The 13,583-nt window shown below is 45.0% G+C and overlaps 1 protein-coding gene across 2 annotated transcripts in view; it reads right to left on the minus strand.

Annotated features, from left to right (window-relative positions):
* LOC137643947 (zinc finger protein ZFP2-like) overlaps positions 1–13,583 on the minus strand; it is a 52,044-nt gene that overhangs the window by 2,918 nt on the left and 35,543 nt on the right. The window lies entirely within an intron of this gene.

A 13,583-nucleotide genomic window follows, 5' to 3' on the forward strand; every position in this document is an offset into this window, starting at 1 on the left:
ACCATTCCGCATAGCAGCATAACTACTGTTAAAAGAGGCATCCTACGAGGCATCGGAGAGGGATAACGTAATGGGTGGGCCATCAGGATGACATGGCTATCTCACACAAATATAGATTTTTCCAACGTCATTTTTTGGGATTCAAGCCATGTTGTCCTGATGGAAGTGTACCAGAGAATTACCTATGACTCAGTAGGAAGCCTCAAAGAGGGAGGTCCCAATACCGAAATGCACTTACAGGATTACTCCGTCAAGGCATAGGTATGACTCTCAACTATATATTCTTTCAAGATTTACGGTGATCAATCTATTCTGAAGAAGTGTTTTAATTCTTTCATTCTACCTTGTTTTGAGTATTGTTCTCCTGTCTGGTGTTCAGCTGCTGATTCTCATCTTAATTTGTTGGACAGAAACTTACGGTCTATTAAATTTCTTATTCCTGATCTAGATATTAATCTCTGGCACCGTCGTTCAATTAGTTCATTATGCATGTTGCATAAGATTTTTCATAACTCTGACCATCCTTTACATTCAGATCTCCCTGGACAATTCTATCCTGTTCATAATACTAGGCAGGCAGTTAATTCTAATAGCCAGGCCTTCTCCATCACGAGGCTCAATACTACGCAGTACTCTAGAAGTTTTATTCCAGCTGTTACCAAGTTGTGGAATGATCTTCCTAATCGGGTGGTTGAATCAGTAGAACTTCAAAAGTTCAAAGTTGGAGCAAATGCTTTTTTGTTGACCAGGCGGACATGAGTCTTTTTATAGTTTATTTATGACATATTTGTTTTTGATGTTGTTAATAGTTTATATATGACATATCTGTTTTGACGTTGTTACTTATTTTAGAATGATTTATTGTTAATTTGTTCTCTTCATTTATTTATTTCCTTATTTCCTTTCCTCACTGGGCTATTTTTCCCTGTTGGAGCCCCTGGGCTTGTAGCGTCTTGCTTTTCCAACTAGGGTTGTGGCTTGGATAGTAATAATAATAATAATAATAATAATAACAGTTCGGAGGCAGTATTGACAAGTATGATGGTCCGACAAGGAGGCAATAAGGACCAAAGGACCGCCCTCTGCAATTGGAAAATCACCTGAATGTAGCATCGGGAACCCTAAGGAGCCCGAAGCGGAAGGAGGCATCGTAGGTAAGGCACATGGAACCAATACCCGCCAGGAGAATGAATCCAATTATGTTCAGGAAGGATAATAAGGAGGAGGCACACTAAATCTATTGCTGCTAAGGTAATTACAAGCATAATAATAGGGCATAAAATAAAAGGCATGTAACAATTAACAGCCTTTTATTCACAAGAATCAGTGCAAAAGTTAACAAGCAATCATCATTAACCATATATGGAAAATTTTTGCACAAGGTAAATACATCCCGTCCAAACACAGACATAAGGTAACATTAGGGGACATATACATGACATAAGGAACCGTAGGGAACTCAGACAAGACAAACCTGATCAATAAACACATGAGCACACATGTACAAAAAGGGGTAATCACACATTTAGACAGCTAGGCTGTAGCACTCAAGGAACAAACATCGCGTCGGAGAGACACATGTGAACCTGAAAAGGAAATGATTAATTGCATTTTTCCTTTTTTCCTTGAAGCAAAAACCAACTATTTACATATTGCTATTACAAGCTGGAGGAGTGCCCTAGGACGCACTGTGGGTTACGTCGTTGCAGCGGGTTTGATAACACTTCCCGCACCCACCACAAAATGGCGTATCTCCTCCAATTGCTTCAGATAATGCCTGAAGAAAACCCAAGTGGACTTCCAACCAGTATATGCCTGCAGTCCTTCAATGCCTGCAGTCCTTCAAAGGACATATACTGGAAAAAGTTCAAGGAGGAAGCCACTTCCCTAGGGTTGTGACCCGATGGCATACTAGCTGGGTCCGCTCTGCGTATAAAGTAAGTAATTTTTGCTCTTAACTGTTTCAGAGACAAATCAGACCCCACTGTTTCCCTTTTAAACAAATGACCACCCTTAAACTGCACTGTTCTTAGTAAATACACTTTTAAACACTACACTGGACACAGGGAAGGATCACCTGGTGGGGGAACTATTTTCCATGGATCCCAACGTTTAGAGGGAAGTTCATTCTTAGCTAGAAAAGCGAGATCAGGGTATAAATTAACCTCACCATTATCCATAAATTTAATGTGGCCCTCGTGTCTAGAAAGCGCCACAATTTCACTAACAGGAGCACCAGAAGCCATCGCAATTAAAAAGATGACTTTCTGAGTGAGATCTCAAATAGAAGCCGTTTGATTGTCTATGTCCGAAACGAATTGCAAAACTTTGTCCAAAGACCAAGAGATGTGCTTCGGTCGAACCGACGGCCGTAGCCTTGCACAAGCCTTCGGAATTTTGTTGAAGAGATCAGAGTTCACATCAAAGGCATATAGTATAGGTCTAGTGAGGGCCTAATTGTACGATGAAATCATGAAATGAAGCTAGACCTTGAACGTGCAAATCAGTCAGGAAACCTGAACAAAAATCCATAGTAATTGACCCTTGATTCTTGTCTTTGACGTATTTGACCCATTTCTTCCATGACGTTTCCTACTGAGTCATGGTGGTAGACGACTTATAGTTTTCCACAAATTTCCACTTATCATGTTGAATTTGGAACTTCTTTTCCAGGGCCAGGGCGAAAAAATCATGAGATGAAGGTTGTTCGTTCTCCATGATGAAGCGTAGACAATCTCCTGCTGTACCTCCCAGGACAGAATCGGGTTGGCCACGGCACCAACTTGGGTATCAATTGCGTGACGATGGGAAACCAGTTGTTCTTTGGCCACAGAAGAGCCACCAGAGCCGCCGTCCCTTTGAAAGATTGAAGCTTGTCCAGAACCTTCATGAGGAGGTTGAACGGTGGGAACAGGTAAATCGTCATCCAATGATTCCCATCCAAAGATATCGCATCCATGCCCACTGCTGCTTGATCCACGTTCGGTGCTACATAGCAGGGAAGTTTCTTGTTGAGACTTGTCTCAAACAGATCCACTTGAAGTCCAGGGACTTGATCCTGCACGAAACAGAATGATTTTTCATCGAGAGACCACTCCGTCTCTAGAGGTTTTGTCCGAGAGAGGGAATCCGCCATCACATTTCTTACTCCTGGAAGATGGGATGTTGACAGGTGCCAACCTTTCTTCTGAGCCAGCGTAAAGACGGCTATCATTACGTGGTTTATTTGGGGAGACCTCGACCCTTGTCTGTTGATACAATGGACTATCACCTTGCTTTCGAGGTTTAGACGGATATGAATGTTCTCCTTCAAGTGTAATTTCTTGAGGGACAAGAAAACTGCCATGGCCTCCAGAATATTGATGTGGAATTGTTGAAATTTCTGAGACCAACGGCCTTGCACTTTCTTGAGCGTCCGTAAGAAGTGTCACTACTGGAGGAGGAAAGCGCAACGGCACCGTCTGTGCAAGACTTTTGGCAGTGAACCACAGTCTAAGTTGCTTGCGCAGTAAAACCGGAGTCTGCTTCTGATAGTCGCGAAGAGCTTTGGAGGCTCTCCTTTTCCAAACTCTGCTTGCATCCCTGAGTCGTACTTTGAGGACAGGGTTCGTTACCAAGGCGAATAGTAAAGATCCTAGAACCCCCTCCTGGCGTCGCCTGGTGATCAACCCTGACTTGATCAGGGACCTGACTGACTTTGCTATTTCCTTTCTCTTGGAGGGAGGAATAGATAGGGAGTGAGACTTGAGGTACCAACGAATCCCCAACGACTGGAAGTCTTGAGCTGGGGCCAGTCTTGATTTCTTGAAGTTGATCTGAAATCCAAGGGACTGAAGGAACCGTACAACTCGAGTGGCTACTTCCGAGCACTCCAGTGCCAAAGGAGCCCACACTAGCCAGCCGTTCAGGTACGCCGCTACTTGAAGGCCTTTCTCCCGAAGTTGTCGTACGACTACGTCGGTAAGCTTTGTGAAGATCCTCTTTAAATTTTGCTATTTGTTCCTACATGACATAAAACCCCTTGGCTTTTAATTAGAGACTCATTGCTTGGAGGGTAGGGAATCCCCTAAAAACTAAAAGTGGAAGGGTCTGGAACTTCCCTGGAAGTGTTCCAAGCTTGATTTGTGGAGAAGCAACGCAAGGCCACTATCACCCCTTAACTGTTTACAATAATAAGAAACTGATAGACCCTGGGTCGTATAACGGATTTTGAGCAAAGCGAAAAATCTATTTTTGGGTGAGATAGCCATGTCGTCCTGATGGAAGGTTCCTTTAGGTAGCTTTCTAAGGGATATTTAGCTACAGTGATACTCCCAGAGAATTAACCATAGGTCTCTGAATTCTAATTCCTGGCGCGAGTAACCTTGATATAACTTTAAGGATATCCCATAATATCAGGGGACATATTTTTTGATACGACACATAGTAATCTTCACAGCGAATAGATTTTACTCTTTGAGGGGGAAGAGTGGCGAATGAAGGGGAGCCGTTATCAAGGTACCCGGTGGACACCCCCCCCCCCCCCCCGTTACTGCTACGGCCCATCATTCTTTGTTGCATTTAAGCAGGAAAATCCGCAGATAGAGTTGTTTCGGGTGGGGTCATTTTAAGGAAGAAGGGTGGGTCCATCAGGACGTCATGGCTATCTCACCCAAAAATTGATTTTTCGCTTTGCTCAAAATCGGTTATTTGGGCTCAGCCATGTCGTCCTGATGGAAGCTTACCAGAGAATTAACTTGAAAGTACTATATCTGTGGGTTTGTATAAGTGCCTTTACTTTGAATGAGTACCTTATATGGTCTGCTAGACCTTTATATACGACATTACCGTTATCTGTCATATCCACTAAGCTTGGAACTAGCTTAGGGCTTCCTTCCCCCTGCAGGGAAAGTGTCGACTTCGACCATACAGATTCAAAGTTTGTATCTCCATAGGGACGGATGGTAATTCTTAGAAATTACCCTTCTCATACCTTGGAAATCTGTATTCTAATTTCAAGTTGGGCCCTTCTAGGGTTTAATTAAAACTCTAATATGCTTTATTCGTCTGTAACTGAGATAGCAGCAATAAGATGCAAATACGTTTAGTATTTTACCTTGCAACTAGATTATCAAATGTAGTTACAATCAGGTATGAATCTGATTCGGCATTGAAAACACATCAGGGACCATATTTTCTCTTGTCGAAAAAATATGTAATTTCATCGAAATGATGCCTCTCAATGGAGATGTGAAACTAAATCTGACCGTAATGCAACGTTCACGCGGCACTGGTGTTATCGGTCAGATATGCACCTACATGGAACAGTGTGTTAATCATCGTTGTGATTTGCACTTGAGGGTAAATGTACCCATGCACCCGATGCACTGGAAAGTCCCAAAGCAGTTCACTTTTCATCGCAGCGCTAGAACATGGGTTTTTTAAACACTACCCACCGCCACCACATGTTTTATTTCATGTACTTGCTTTGTATAGTGTCTGTAAATGATCTAGTTGATCTCCACCCAGTGTATGAGCAGAGTCTACCAAGCCCTTGTGTTGGAAGAAGTTCCGTGAAGAAGCAATTTTCTTTGGATCGTGACCTGCGATTGAGCTGTCAGGATCCGTTCTGCGAATAAGTAGGTGAGCATTGCTCTCAGTTATTTTAGGGATAGATTTTGATCCTGAGGTTTCGCCTCGGATGACCTGTCCTTCCTTGAAGTCTGAAGTTCTACGAAGATAGACCTTAAGACACTTTAATGGGCATAGAGAGACATCTTCCTCCAGTGGGCAGATTCTCCAAGGACCCCACATCTTGGTTGGTAGCTCGTTCTCAGCCAGAAAGGCAGGATCAGGAAAGGGGTTCAGTTCTCCTGGTTAGGAACTGAATATGGCCTACATCCCTGATAGGGCCAATTATTCACTAACTCTAGCCCCTGATGCTATTGCGAACAGAAAATTGACTTTCTGTGTTAGTTCCTTTAGAGTACAATCCTCATTGTTTAGGTTCGAAGCACAGCGCACGACTTTGACCAATGACCATGTAATGGGCTTTGGAGGGGTTGCCGGTTTCACTTGTGAGGTCTGCCTCAAAGGCGTGTAAGAGAGGTCAAGTCAGGGCCGACTTACTCGCAGTTATCGTAGTGGAAGTCAGGCCTTGTTCAAGTAGGTAATTGAAGAAAGAGAGACAGAAGCCTGTTGAAATTTCTGTTGGTCCCCTTGTTTTCACAAGGGATACCCATTTCTTCCAAGATAATTCACGTTGTCTCCTGGTTGAGCTTGACTTGCACTCTGCTATGAAGTCGGCCTCATTCTTCGAGATCTCAAACTTTTTGTTCGCTGCTAGGACGAAAAAATCATGAGATGCAGGTTGTTGGTTCTCGAGGGTGATATGTAAACAGTCGACTTCTGCACCAGTTTGGATAAAACTGGGTTCGGCAGAGGAAACAGCTTCAGTTTCAATTCTGGAACTAGAGGGAACCAAATGTTTTTGGGCCATTTGGGGGCCACTATACCAGCTGTTCCTCTGAAGGATCTTAGATTGTCGAGGACTTTTAGCAGGAGATTGGTTGGTGGATACAGGTAAATCCGATTCCATCCGTTCCAGTCGAGAGACATGGCGTCCATTGCCTCTGCTTAAGGTTCTCGTAAGGGGCCACATAACGAGGTAGTTTCTTGTTTTCGCTCGTTGCGAAGAGGTCGATCTGCAGTTCCGGGACTTTTATCGAAAATAAAGGAGAATGAGTCTGCGTCTAAGAACCATTCTGTCTCTATCGGCTTTTGCTTGGATAGAGCATCCGCCATCACATCGCGGAACCCTTAAAGGTGAACTGCTGATAAATGCTATCTTTTTTTCCTTGCCAGGCGGAAGATGGCTAACATCACGTGAATGATGTGAGGTGAACTCGAGCCTTGTCAATTTAGACATATTTCTATCACCTCGTTATCGAGGATCCGTCTGATCTCGACTGCTCTGTGAAGGGATAGTCTCTTCAACGTCAGGAAGACTCACATAGCCTCCAATATGTTGATGTGAAAGTTTTGAACTGAAGTGATCAATTTCTTGCACTTTCATTTCTTGCGAATGGCCTCCCGGCTCTTCCAGGGAGGCGTCTGTGTGTATCACCACTGATGTTTGTGGTGGTTGCAAGAGAATTGTCTGTGCTAGGCTCTTATTCGTTCACCACAGCCTTAATAGCATGCGCAATCGGGTCGGTGTCAACCTTGTTGATCTCTTCGAGCGTTTGATGCGTATCTTCTCCAGACTCCTGACGCATCCTTTAGCTGTGCTTCTAGCACCGGGTCTGTCACTACTGCGAACTGGAGAGAGCCCAGTACTCTTTCCTGTTGGCCTCTTAAAATCCTCTTGTGGTGGATTAGTCTTCTGACAGATGCCGCTATTTCTCTCCTCTTATTTAATAGAATGGAGAGGTGGTGTGACTTCAAGTTCCCATGGGTTCCTAACCATTGAAACTTCTGAGCTGGAGAAAGGCGAGACTTCTACCGATTTATCTTGAAGCCCAGGTGTTCCAAGACTGGATCACCTTTCCGGCCGCTTGCAGACAAGTAGTCTTGGATGCTGCCTGCACCAGGCAATCGTCCAGGTATGCTACTACTTGTACTCCTTCGGAGTGTAGTTGCTGAACGACTGTGTCCGCTAGCTTTGTGATTACCTTTGGGGCTATGTTTAGTCCAAGGGACATGGCTGTGAAGACATATGTCTTCTGTAGCCTGAATCCTAGGTAGGAGGAGAGGGGCCGACTGACTGGTAGGTGCCAATAAGCATCTGCCAGGTCTATTGAGACTGAGTACACCCCTTTTCGGTAGAAGGGTCCTTATGTGTTGCAATGTAAGCATCCGGAACTTCTTGTTCTCAATGAACTTGTTGAGTGGGGACAAGTCTAGAATGACTCTGGGTTTGTCCGAGTCTTTCTTGGAAACAAAAAAAAACAGCCTTCCCTAGAATTTTAATGGACTTCGCTTTTCTCATTACCTTCTTATGAGGTGTATTTTTCCCATAAGGGGGTGGAGTGTTGGAAGAATTTTGGAAAAGTGAGGTGAATATTTGTTCCATTTCCAACCAAGTCCATTCGTAATTTGGCTGTGGACCAGGGATCGAAGGTCCAACGATCCCGAAAGTGCAAAAGTCTGCCTCCTACCTGGAACCTCTCATTGTTTAGAGGTTCCTGAGGACTTGTTTCCGTGACTGCATCCTCCTCCACCCTTGGGGGGTTTCCGGAGGATCCTCTTTTTGGGCCTTTACCTTTGTAGGGCCGAAAGGTGGTCGTGTGCCCTCCGAAGCCTGGATTAAACACAGGTGACTGGTTATCAGCTGTTGAGGGACCATCTAGAAGGTTGTTTGCAGCTGGGCTACCATCTGAGGCACCTTGGTCATGGTCACGGTCGGAAATTGTGCAGTACTAATGAAGATTTCCTCTTTGAGGACATGCCCCACTTTTGGAGAAGGTTCCTATTCTCCGTGGTGGCTTTGGCAATGACTTCTTGGACCACTTCCTGTGGGAAAGGGTCTTCACCCCAGATAGGGTGGGGCGTTAATTAAGGTCTGCACACAATTCCAAGCAGTTCTGGTGAGACAGGGAGGCAGCAAGACTATCTTTCGTCTCCTGTTCTCTTTTCAAAATATGGTTTGGCAACTTTGGAAAGTTCTCATTAACTGCTGGCCTGCTATCTCAGGATCCAACTTCGAAACGGAGAAGGTTAGATGTACCTCTTTCCATTTCTCCTCACAGGTGGGCATAGCTAGAGATAATGGTTTGCATTTCTCTAGGATTGGGCAGGGTTTGCCCTCTTCGACTGCTCTCATGACACAGTCTAGGGCTTTTCCCAAAAGGGGGAAGGCTCTGGAGTAAGGAGCAATGAAGGTTGGGTGCTTCTTGCTCAATGCTGAGACTTTGGAGTTAATATACCCAGCTCTTTTCTGGGTCTTGGTAAGGATGGCTTGTGACTTGTCATGTTCGAGGACAATGACTTTCTTCGGTATAGTCTCCTCGCGGGATATAGGTTCATCTCGCAGTCTCACATAGCAATCTGGGTATGCTGAAAGCTGGGCCAGAATTGAAGCTCTTCAAGGGATTTGGACCCCAACTTCTCTGAGATATAAAGCTTCCCATTCAACATGGGCATGTGTTCCTTTTACCTCCAGGGGTTGGTTTCGGAGCAGTGAGGGAGGTCAGATATTTTAAGGGGCTTAGCAGAGCCCCTGGAAGTGCCGGGGCATTTCCCTTCCTGTACCTCTCTCTTCATCTCTTTGAGATCTTACTTATTCTCCCCTTGTTCCTTCCGGAACAGTGTCAACATCTGCTGGATCGACTCTAGGAGCGCTTTGCTCCTGCCGATCTGTCTAGCCAGTTGGGGAGTTGGGGCTGAAGAGGTTGATGGCATAGGTTGATATGCCGACACAGTGAGCTGAGGGACCTCAGTCACCGTCGAAACGGATCCTTCTTCCTCCGTGGGTAGTTGAACCACATCTTATTCAGGGCCTTCTTGCAGTAGGTCCTGTTCGGCGTCAATGGGCACCTCCGACATCTGTTGTTGATGGATGTCTAAGCCTTGCAGTGCCTTGCTGATATACGCGTCCACTGTCCGTTGGATAAAGGGAGGCTGGACCTGTACCTGAGGCACAAATGTATTCGATTGAGCCTTAAGGAACAGTAGGCACTTCAGAGATTTGTTAAGCAGGTAAGGTCCTGGAGAGTTCTTCTGGAAGCCTCATACTCACCTTCGAAGGGTTTCCCTTGCTGTATCCCTTGACTCCGTAGTGTCAGGGATATCCTTTCCAAAGCCATCGGTCAGCAAGGTCAAGCGATTGGAGTGACCGTTCGGGTCCCAATACCTCTGGGATCCAGATACGATGCAGCAGAGGCATAAGACCTGCACATCGTAGGCCCACTAAAGTTCTTCCTCTTGTGGTTGCAGAACGCAACTGTGCACTTCACCATAGCTCCTCCTGTAAGGGAGAAAAGGATGAATGAGTACTAGGTTGCTTATATCATTGATATAATGTATACTTAAAATACTGGTCCCAGTACCTCAGGGATCCAGATACGATGAAGTAGGGGGCATGAGACCTGTACATCGTATGCCCACAAAAGTCCTTTACTCTTGTGGTTGCAGAACACAACTGCACACTTCACCCTTGGCTCTTCCTGTAAGGAAAGAGAGGGTGAAATGAGTATAAGGTTATTTATATCATTGATATAAATACACATGCTTAATAATAGCATTACTTACTATTATTTTTAATAGCTTAGGATAGTAAGCCAGAAAAGAAGAAGGAAAGACACATATCTGTGTTTACTCTCCAGGCAATTGTTGTGACCTCCAACATTATTAATATTTTTTATTTCCTCACTAGGGAAAATACAGAGTGGAATAACTCTCGTACGTAGAGCCGGAGTCAGTGAGTATTTACACTCACTCCTCCACTTGTAAAATATTAATACTGAGCGGTAATAATCAGTGTCCCGATGATCTAGGATTCATTAGGATGTTGAAGGAACACTTCGCCTCAACATTTTATTCGGTCTCAACAATAGACTGTGAAAGGATACAAAGAGTATGTTGGAAAGATTTATACTACTGTATCATTATATACTATAGTTTTCTGCTCTGAAGTGCAAGTTACCAGCATTTGGTTTAACCAGCACGTAATGCCTCGACTGCTGATCCCATAAATAACATGCCTCTTGTCCCATGTAGAAGCTGGCCTCACTACACAACAGCTTGAACAGCCACAATGGACCCATTCACAAAGGTGTCATGGGACTTTTTGGTGTACCCTCACAAATAAAAGGCCATGAAGGTTTGTCTGCCTTCCAGACACCTGCCCTCAACACCAGGCCCACAGACAGATTTCTCTTGAAAGTGAGTGTGGGGCCAAAACCCTAACTTCGCAAACCTTGGTCCTGGCTAGTTCTTCGAGTCTCTCATCTTTCCTTGATCTGTCAGTGCTAATGAAAAGTCTCTAACACTCAGACCTGAGGTGTCGGGTCTTTTCAGATAGCACTACAGGGCCCTCACGGGACACAAGAGCATCTTGTCTTCATCACCACCCAACGCTTCCCAGAGGCAGGGGATGGAGAAGGACTCAAACCTTGGGATATGCACCCCCAAATTCATAGTCGTGGCCATAAATCGAGCACAAAACTGAAGGAGGCCTCCTTCCATCCACTTCCATTTTGCCAACTTTATGGTTAACAAAAAAAAACAATCTTGAGAGTCAGATCCTTGTCTGACGACCTCCTAAAAGATTTGAACGGGAACGCATAATAGCCTTGAGGACTAAGGTCACGTCCCACGCCAGGATTCCAAGATCCCACATTGGGCAAGACTGCTCAAAGCTCCTCACAATCATAGACAACTCCCAATAAGTGGAGAGATCTATACCCTTTAGTTGAAAAACTGTACTTAATGCTGAGCAGTGCTGAATCACGTGAGATCTGGCTGCCCCTGAAGAGGTTGAATTCGAAGGAGTTCGATGCGGGCTCGACGAACCAGAGAGAAACGGTGACCTATGAGACGTAACCACTGCTGGCTGAAAGTGCTTCTTGTAGAAGGAAGTCTTGCTACCTTCTTCCTCCTTGGACCCCGTTGTCCTGAGGAAACTTCTACAGGCTTCTGACAATGATCATGCATAAGAACACCTGTCTCTAATAAGGAAGCAAGGATATTTCTCGATATTTATTTCAATCCTCAGATAGCGGTAAACTCGATGAGTTGTCTCGGTGATGACAATGGGAAGCCACCGAGTCTGTTAGGATCAGCGTGACGTCCCGAACGTCTTAGGAGAACTATGTCGATCCTGTACACTCAAGTTGACACTAAGGTTAAAACTCTCGTGAAAACCTGAGGTGCTGTTAAAAGCAAAGTACCGCACCTAGACCTGTTATGCCTGTTTGATCATAGGTACTTCTTTGATGACAGATATCCTGGAATCCAGGAGTATGAGTACTAGTGGTCGATCTGTGGACTACCTGCTTGTTTGACCGCATATGCCTTCGTCTTGCTGAACAGAGTTGGATGAATGACTTGTTCCACGAGGAGAGGATGAATACTGGACACTTCTATAGGAACGAACTGACTGTAGAAGCTCGGAGATACTTTGATGAAACACGTAGTCCTGCAAAAATGACGTAACGCTGAGTCCGGGTGTCTGAAAGCATGTTTGCATTCACATAGATTACAGAGAGAACTGCCATCGCACCTCAAGAGGTGGGTGGGATAAGAAGTGGATGCTATTTGTAGCCGAGTTGCAGATTTTCTGCCCTTGTCAAAAAGAGATAAGTACAGTACACCACACTCATTGGAATGGATTACTCACAACGGGGTAAACCTAACTCGAGGAGGAGAAAGGAGTTATCCCCAAAGAAGACATCGGCTGATGCTTCGGACATCAAACTCCCACCACTGGTTGGGTGAACTCAGGCTAAGGGAGAACGTCATTGTCAGAGGGCTGACGAACAAGACCGAGGCCAGGGTAAAGATTGGTCATATAAGCCTCTCCGCAGGACGTTAAGGTTGCTTGTACACATCCTGGGGGAGTGTAGGCTGACGGAGACAGAGAGCAAGAGGAGAGGAATCCTCAAATCTAAGTTGCTATAGAAGTAAACATAAGCATGAGCTGAATTCAATTTCCTAGAACAAAGAGGATGAAATGAAATAACCACACAGGGTTATGTCTCCCAATGCAAGTATGAAGAGCAGAGAGAAATATCCAAAGAATCAGCCCAAAACCATGAAAGAGATCAGACATGTTCTCAAACTTGTGGAGAGAAGAGAAGCAAATAATCCAAAAGGATTATGTTCTCCAGATTCGTTCTGAATCCCAGGAGAAAGGCAGCAGGGCTGAGTGGTCGGAAGACTTCTGTTACTTCAACCACTGTGTAGAACTATGTTCTACCTGCATCGCCAGGGTATTGGGTCGCAACAGTATTAACTCAATACTAGGTACACAAGGAAGCATGGTCTACCTGCAGTGGTTTGAGGTCAGCTTGTGCAGAGAACCAATGATGCTGTTTTTCCCAAGAGAGGGGAGGATGAAGAAAAGAATAAGAGCCAGTCAAACCTTTTCATTCAAGCAGACTAAAATTGGGTAACAGTGTCCTCAACCTTCTGCTACTTGTCCAAAAAGGAGATTGAGGTTTTATACCAGTTGTTGTGCAGCCACCAGAGGCCCGATAGAGAACGTATAGAGCCTCCTGTGGGTCATGTCTTGCAAGTAGTAGGCTGTGAACGTATTTTGTTGGTTCCACACCCCAGCCTGTAAAACTTGCGTCACTGAGAAGTTTCTCTTGAAGGCCAGGGACATAGCTATACCCCTGAAATCGTGACCTCTAGGGCAATATGAAGGAGGGGGGTACAGACTCAGGGCGTGGTCTATGACCTTACGAATCCACGCAGAGATGGTGTTCTTGGTGACCCTCCTCTTGTTCCTCCCTGTGCTAATGAAGAGTGCAGGCACATGGGGACGGGCTGCGGCTGTTCTCTTGAGGTACAGTCTCAAACTCCTCGCTGGGCTGAGTAAGAGATGATCAGAGTCATCTGTTAGGGAGCGGAGACTCGAAATCCGGAAGGAGTCGAATCGG

This window comes from Palaemon carinicauda, chromosome 1 (assembly GCF_036898095.1).
Source record: "Palaemon carinicauda isolate YSFRI2023 chromosome 1, ASM3689809v2, whole genome shotgun sequence".
NCBI lineage: Eukaryota > Metazoa > Arthropoda > Malacostraca > Decapoda > Palaemonidae > Palaemon > Palaemon carinicauda.